We start from the raw sequence: 8,131 nt of genomic DNA, 5'->3' as shown, positions 1-8,131 counted from the left end.
GAGTAGTGACACCAGGCCAGCCTTGGCTACACAGTGAGTTCTAGGCCAGTGTGGGCTACATAACCCTGTGTCAAAAACCAAAACCAAAACCACAACCAAAAACACTTATCTCAACAGCACACTTCACATTGTTATTCACTTGTTTTAATTATTAGTTGATCGTTAAAAATCAACATTTTATCTATATTTTTCTTTGGTATGAAGATTAATTTGAATAGGATGTTAAGAAAGTTGGATAAACTGGAGTTATTGTAAGGAAATGTTTCACAGATAAATTACAGAGATAAATTATACATAAATTGTATTTCAAGTATATATGTGTACTTTTTCAAGCTATTACATATTCATCTATTGTCTTTATATTCTTTTTCTTTCTTTTTAATTATCATATTATTGTATTAGGGGTAAGTTGTGACATTTACAAGTGTTCTTACAACATATTATAGTTGAATTCACCCCCTCTATCATTCTTCTTTGTTCCCCTCCCCTCCTCCCATTCCTGAATAGTTTCAACATGTCTCATTTTCCATTTTCATGCATGAGTACGTAATATTTCTACTACATTCACCCTCCTAACCCTTTCCTTACATGCTCCTCCCTTCCCACTGGTACTAACCCCCCAGACAGGCCCTGCTTTCCTTTCTGGTCTCTGTTTTTGAAAGAAAGCATTTTTGTTTGTTTACTGGGTGTTTCCTTGTGTCATTTTCATGTATATATGTATTGTATCCTGAATTGGTTCATACCTTCTATTTTTCTCCTTTCAACCCCAGTCAGCTTATTACCTACAGGTAATTCTATGTTCATGTTTTTATACAAAGTACATCAACCATATTCACCTTCTTAACGTCTTTCTTTCACTTTCCCTCTTCTGTTAGTGATCTCTCCTTATCATAAAAACATGGAACAATTCACAAATTTGCGTGTCATCCTTGTGCAGGGGCCATGCTAATCTTGTCTATATCATTCCAATTTTAGTATATGTGCTGCAGAAGTGAGCACAGTCTTTAGATGAAATAGATTGCTTACTAAATAGTAATAGGGAAACCGTCTTATCTATTCTTGGGACCTGTAGTTAGTTAAGCAAGAGTCAAATGGAGATTAATAAGAATATAGAAGCATATCACGTAAACGTTTATTTATAACACATAAAATAGGGCATATGAATTCCAGAATTCCAGATGTTTTTTTTTTAGTGGAACTGGGGCTTAGTGGTACAGGATTTTACACTTGTTAGGTAGGCACTCTACCACTGAAGCCACTTCACCAGCCCTTTTCCTGTGTTGGGTACTTTTGAGATAAGGTCTCTTAAACTATTTGCGCAGCCTGGCCTCAAACCACAATTCTCTTGATTTCTGCTAGGATTACAGGTGTGAGCCACCGGTTCCCGATCTGAATGAGGTTTCTTTAAAATGAAATATGAATTTCAAAATGCCCATGAAACCATCTGAATGTAGAATTATTTTCCCCATTTTTACTCTTATTTTCACCTTCTTTGAAAAGATTTTTCTTTTTTTTTTTTTTCATTTTTCTTTTATTATTCATATGTGCATACAAGGCTTGGTTCATTTCTCCCCCCTGCCCCCACCCCCTCCCTTACCACCCACTCCGCCCCCTCCCTCTCCCCCGCCTCAATACCCAGCAGAAATTATTTTGCCCTTATTTCTAATTTTGTTGTAGAGAGAGTATAAGCAATAATAGGAAGGAACAAGGGTTTTTGCTGGTTGAGATAAGGATAGCTATACAGGGCATTGACTCACATTGATTTCCTGTGCATGTGTGTTACCTTCTAGGTTAATTCTTTTTGATCTAACCTTTTCTCTAGTTCCTGGTCCCCTTTTCCTATTGGCCTCAGTTGCTTTAAGGTATCTGCTTTAGTTTCTCTGCATTAAGGGCAACAAATGCTAGCTAGTTTTTTAGGTGTCTTACCTATCCTCACCCCTTCCTTGTGTGCTCTTGCTTTTATCATGTGCTCATAGTCCAATCCCCTTGTTGTGTTTGTCCTTCATCTAATGTCCACATATGAGGGAGAACATCCGATTTTTGGTCTTTTGGGCCAGGCTAACCTCACTCAGAATGATGTTATCCAATTCCATCCATTTACAAGCAAATGATAACATTTCGTTCTTCTTCATGGCTGCATAGAATTCCATTGTGTATAGATGCCACATTTTCTTAATCCATTCGTCAGTGCTGGGGCATCTTGGCTGTTTCCATAACTTGGCTATTGTGAATAGTGCCACAATAAACATGGGTGTGCAGGTGCCTCTGGAGTAACCTGTGTCACAGTCTTTTGGGTATATCCCCAAGAGTGGTATTGCTGGATCAAATGGTAGATCAATGTCTAGCTTTTTAAGTAGCCTCCAAATTTTTTTCCAGAGTGGTTGTACTAGTCTACATTCCCACCAACAGTGTAAGAGGGTTCCTTTTTCCCCGCATCCTCGCCAACACCTGTTGTTGGTGGTGTTGCTGATGATGGCTATTCTAACAGGGGTGAGGTGGAATCTTAGTGTGGTTTTAATTTGCATTTCCTTTATTGCTAGAGATGGTGAGCATTTTTTCATGTGCCTTTGGGCCATTTGAATTTCTTCTTTTGAGAAAGTTCTGTTTAGTTCAGTTGCCCATTTCTTTATTGGTTCATTAGTTTTGGGAGAATTTAGTTTTTTAAGTTCCCTATATATTCTGGTTATCAGTCCTTTGTCTGATGTATAATTGGCAAATATTTTCTCCCACTCTGTGGGTGTTCTCTTCAGTTTAGAGACCATTTCTTTTGATGAACAGAAGCTTTTTAGTTTTATGAGGTCCCATTTATCTATGCTATCTCTTAGTTGCTGTGCTGCTGGGGTTTCATTGAGAAAGTTGAAAAGATTTTTCTTAGTGACTTGATTTTGAAAGCACAAAACCTCAAGCTCTCAGTTTTTATATTTCACCACAATATATTTAACTGAAAAAACTCAAATCTACTCTTAGCAGACATACAACTCACTGGTGTGAGCCCAAGTAGCTAAGTATTCTAGGGCACAGTCTATGACCCTTGAATGACCAGTACAAAGAGCAGTGTGTTTTACAGAGGAAATCAAATGTGTTGGTTAATCAGAACAAATGGTGGTGGGTTGTGAGAACTTCGTGAGATGTTTTTTATTGTTCTTTTCTTGATTAAAACTAGCTTCATAGATTACACGTGCACACCTGTAATCATAGCACTTGGGAAGCAGAGGCAGAAGAATCTCAAGTTTGAGGTCAGCCTGGACTAGTGAAACTCTGTCTCAAAAACCAAAATAAAACAAAGCATTCTTCCCCACACTACCTTCATATTGGTGATGGGGTTATGATTAGATTTGAAAGGAGAGCTTCTAAGAGCTAAATATTTTAACAAGCAAAACTTATTCATACCTATGGCCTACAGAAAAAATATAATACAAAATTTTATATATATATATATATATATTTTTTTTTTTGGTGGGACTGGTGTTTGAACTCAGGGCTTTCAGCCACACCTCCAGTCCATTTTGCTCTAGCTATTTTGGAGATTGAGTCTTGGAACTATTTCCCCTGGGTGGCCTTGAACCATGATCTTCCTGATCTCAGCCCCCAAGTAGCTAGGATTACAGATGTGAACTATTATGGCCAGGCTCAGAATAATTTAATTTTAAGTTGCCTAAAGTGCTCTTTTTCAAAGTAAACTTTATGTAGAATAACTTGAGTTGTACAGAAAACTTGCAAAGATAGTAAGAATTTCCTCACCCAGTTTCCACTACTGTTAACATTATCATGGTATGTTTATCCCAACTAAGACACCGATGTTGATATAATATATAATCTCATGGCATGAGTGCTTGGTGTGCCCACTGCTACTGGAGTGTCTCTGCTTCTTGGCTCTTTCAGGGCAGGCAAGGCAAGGAAATGTATGTCTCCTATCTGTGCAGACACACACACCTATAATTATTTCTGTGTAAATCCTTCTGAAGGTAACTATGAGTTCATCCTGATGTCTCTGACAAATCCAATACCATATAGCTCATTTTAGCCTTCTGCACTTAATCATCTGAAACTCTTCCAGCATGAAACCTGCCCCCCATCTAAAAGTTTGAGGACTAACTTTCCACCCTTTTCCCCGCTTCATTGAACTCTACACACTTATCACCTGCAATTTCTACATTTTTCTACATTTCACTGAAAGGACAATATGATCCAGGGGAGAAAGGATGAGAATAAAGCATCCTCCAACTTTCCATTTTCTTATCAAACAATGAAGAAGCAACCATTTCAGCAGTATTTCTACTGAGATTATCACAGTCCTCCTGATCATAGTTTGCAGGAAATTAAGCATTATCAACAGAGGACAAATATGTATTTTTCCAAAAAATTCTGATGAAGTTGTCACCTTCCCCAAGAAGTTGAGTAACCAAGGCTGGAAGAGTTTTTGTATTAAAGCCAAAGAAGAAGTTCTTTTTGTGGAAAATCCTTGGGTTTTTTTTGTTGTTGTTGTTTTTGTTTATTTTTTTAAACAATCATATTAGATCATGGTTTTCCTAATAATGGCCAGAGTTGAAATTAATTAGTTCAAGTTCTTTTTAATTTGTGAGTGTTTAAAAAAGTGATCAAAACCAAAGGTTCTTTATTACAATTCTGTATCTGGCTACAACCTCCTGTTATATCTTCAATGCTATAGAATTATTATTACCACAATATCACTATTAATCATCAATGAAAATATTTAGTTACTTTTAAGGCTCAGTAGGCTTTGGCCAACATTAACATACCGTGGGTGTCACACTAGAAATAATGCTTGAGACATTACACTCACAAATGTTTCATGAATATTACTTGAATATTTTTCAGTTTTACATTTCTCAGGAGCTGTGAAATTGTTTTACATGTGAAACCCAGCCAACTATTGAGATTTTCAGTGTTACTTTATATTCTTTCACTTGATTTAGAGCTGAAATTTTCTATGGCTTTGTACTAAATGTATACCATTTAATTAGATGCTACATAAAGGTGATAAATGGGGATTAGTAGGTAATCCTAATTGCTCTTTTCAATGCTGTGCCTTTAAAAAATGTTTTTCAGTAACTTTTTGGTGAATAAAAGCAATGAAGTAGATGAAAGTAGCCTATTCGTTCCACTTTAATAATTTTCATTTATTGTTACATACTCAAATATTGAAGAGGAATTCCTTGAACAGGAGGTAAATGGTTAAGTCTTGTGGGAGATTCAATTCTAGGAATAAAACTACATTAACAATCATTATTAAATGAAAAGGTTGTTTTCTGAAAACAATATGGAGGCTTCTTAAAAAACTAACCATAGATCTGCCATATGATCCAGCAATTCCACTCCTGGGGATATAACCAAAGGAGCCTGCACACCCATGTTTATTGCAGCATTATTCACAATAGCCAAGTTATGGAAACAGCCACGATGCCCACTACTGACGAATGGATTAAGAAAATGTGGTATCTATACACAATGTAGTTTTACTCAGCCATGAAGAAGAATGAAATCTTATCATTTGCAAGTGAATGGATGAAACTGGAGAACATCTTAAGCGAAGTTAGCCAGGCTCAGAAAGCCAAAAATCTTAAGTTCTCCCTTATGTACGACTTTATATCTAAAACAAATGCAGTACTATTGGGTCACACGCTAAGGGGAGAACACACACAGGAGGAATAGGGAAAGGTAGGAAACCCAAAACTTGAAAGTGTTCGATGTGCCCACTGCAGAGGAGCTAATACAGTAACCTTAAAATGACAGAGGTCACTATGGGGGGGTGACCGGGAAGTAGTGAAGAGGTCTGGTAGAGATGAGCCAATTCGGGCTGTAATACACTAGTGCATGGAAGCAATGCTAGGAATCTCTCTGTATAGCTATCCTAATCTCAACTAGCAAAAATGCTATGTCTTTCTTATCATTGCTTATGTCTTCTCCCCAACAGAACTGGAGAAGAGGGCAGAACAAGTTCTGCCTGGAAGCAAGGGAGGATGGAGGGAGAGGGGACAGGGGGCATGGGGGAGAAATGGTCCAAACAATGTATGCACATATGAATAAATGAATAAAGGAAAAAAACAAAAAAAGAAAAAAGAGAAAAATGTTGTTTTCCTATAAGTATAGATTATAATAATATATTATTCTTAAAGACTCTTCTGCTTTATAGAAGCTGATCTAGTAGTTTGAATTTACCAAAGATGTCCAAAATTCTTTAAAATATACAGGAATGGTAAGAATGTGGGCTTTAGAGTGAAGCAGTCTGAGTTCAAATCCCAGCTGTACCTATTAATAACCATACAACTTCAGGCAAATCACTGAACCTCTCAAAATCTCAGTTTTTTTCTGTAAAAGACACAAAACTTGTCAGTGTCAGTCTTACAACAGAGTAAGTGCTCAATTAATGTCAGTGTATTATAATAATACATGGACTAGACAGTGGTCGTGTAATGTAATTTACCATTTGTAAGCCTTTCTCTTTATGTCTCATCATTGCTGTATGTGTATCATGCCACCAGAATGAGCTACACATACTTCTGTCAACACTGGAAGATGTTTTACGCTTGTTAGAAATACCATCTCCTCTTGGGATTATTTAGCGAACTCTTAGAAACCCTTTAAGTCTCATCCCACACATCTTTCATTTGGTTGGTCAGTTAGCTGTCAACCAACATTTTTTAAAAACACTCACCCTGAACTGCCATTCCTCCTGTGGACACACATCTACCAGCAGATAAAGCATGTAGCGTTAGCAATGCCTAGAAGCATGCGTTACGCAGGCCACTTCCTCTTTAGAAAAGCGATCCTGGCGCATACTTGCCAGTCAGTGACGCTCACTGTACTTTTCTGTGTGTTTCCGTGCTCCACGAGCTTAGTTGAGTTTGTTAGGCTTAAACCCAGCCTATGGCATAAAGAATTTTTCCGCAACAACCTGAGCAATGGACAAGTGTTGAGCCATGAGTTCCCTTCCCTCGTAAAGCTTAGCGACGCATCAGAAGTTTAAAGACTCTCTTTTTAAAGGGAAAGGATGTAAAAGGGAGGCATTTTTACCACACATCCCCTTATGCAAGCTAATTTTACACCACAAATGTTTAGAACTCTAAGACCCTCTCTGATAGTATCTTTTATCTGGAATTTCTAAAAATGAATAGCTCTGCAAACCTGAGTCTTAATTTAAACTGGTAATATGAGTATGTGTCTGCCACATGTCTGTGACAGCATCTCTGCTGTGCCATTTACTGTCAATAGGTATTGTGAAGAGTTTATTAAAAATATCAAACTTGGGCTGGAGGAGTGACTCAAGCGGTGGAGCGCCTGGTTTGCAAGTGTGAAACCCGGAGTTCAAATCCAGTCCCACTCAAAAAGAGCAACAAAAAACCGTAATACTGAACTTAAGCACCATTCTTTGTGTTTGAACATAAATACCTTCAAATACTCCTATGAATAAGTGTCTAATCTATCCTTGAGTCACTGTATAAGTGTTAATGAAAAGTTATGATTGTAAATTATCTTATGGATGTTATACAAATAAACTGTGGTCAAAGTTACTAGAGGCCCACTTACATTTAAAAGACAACTGAGCTAAAAAGCCATAATAATAAGCATGCTAGTTTCCAGTTCTAGTTAGAAGGAAGTCACTGAAGATCATAGAGAAGAAACAGACGATGGCTTTAGTTTTTAGATTCATCTGGAAAGACTGCTTAGGAAGGGTCAAGGCACTAGCTACGATGTCAGTGGCTACAGTTTGAAGTCAGCTTGTTTCTGAAGTTTCACAGAAAGGAATGAGTCACGCTAAATGGCACAAAGAGCTCCCAGGGAGCCATTTTCCGGCCTGCTTTCCCCTGGTGGCCCGAGTTACAGCCAGCCCTGCCCAGAAGAGGCCGAGGTCTTAATTGTCCTTGTCCTGTTCTGCTCAGTTTCCCAAGAACTGAGGACATGGGTAACTTCAGGTTTCCCAGCAAAGTGCCGGCATTCCTTGGGTTGACGCCTAACGTCTGCGCTGGGCCATCGCACAGCGTCTTAACGGGACGACGGCCGGGCCGCCCAGGACTCGCCCTACGCGCTCGGGCTCACGTCCAGCCCCGGCCCGGATGGATGAGTCACTTGATTCGCCCTAGGACAGTTCCCGGGGGAAGACCTATCCGTT

The 8,131-nt window shown here is 38.4% G+C and overlaps 1 non-coding gene across 1 annotated transcript; it reads right to left on the bottom strand.

Annotated features, from left to right (window-relative positions):
- Positions 1-892: 892 nt before the first annotated feature.
- Positions 893-999, bottom strand: LOC141416991 (U6 spliceosomal RNA). The gene has a single exon (XR_012441626.1). It is a non-coding gene; the product is annotated as a U6 spliceosomal RNA (small nuclear RNA).
- Positions 1,000-8,131: the final 7,132 nt, after the last annotated feature.

Source organism: Castor canadensis, chromosome 14 (assembly GCF_047511655.1).
Source record: "Castor canadensis chromosome 14, mCasCan1.hap1v2, whole genome shotgun sequence".
Taxonomy (NCBI): Eukaryota; Metazoa; Chordata; class Mammalia; order Rodentia; family Castoridae; genus Castor; species Castor canadensis.
This window is presented reverse-complemented; position numbering and strand designations above follow the sequence as displayed.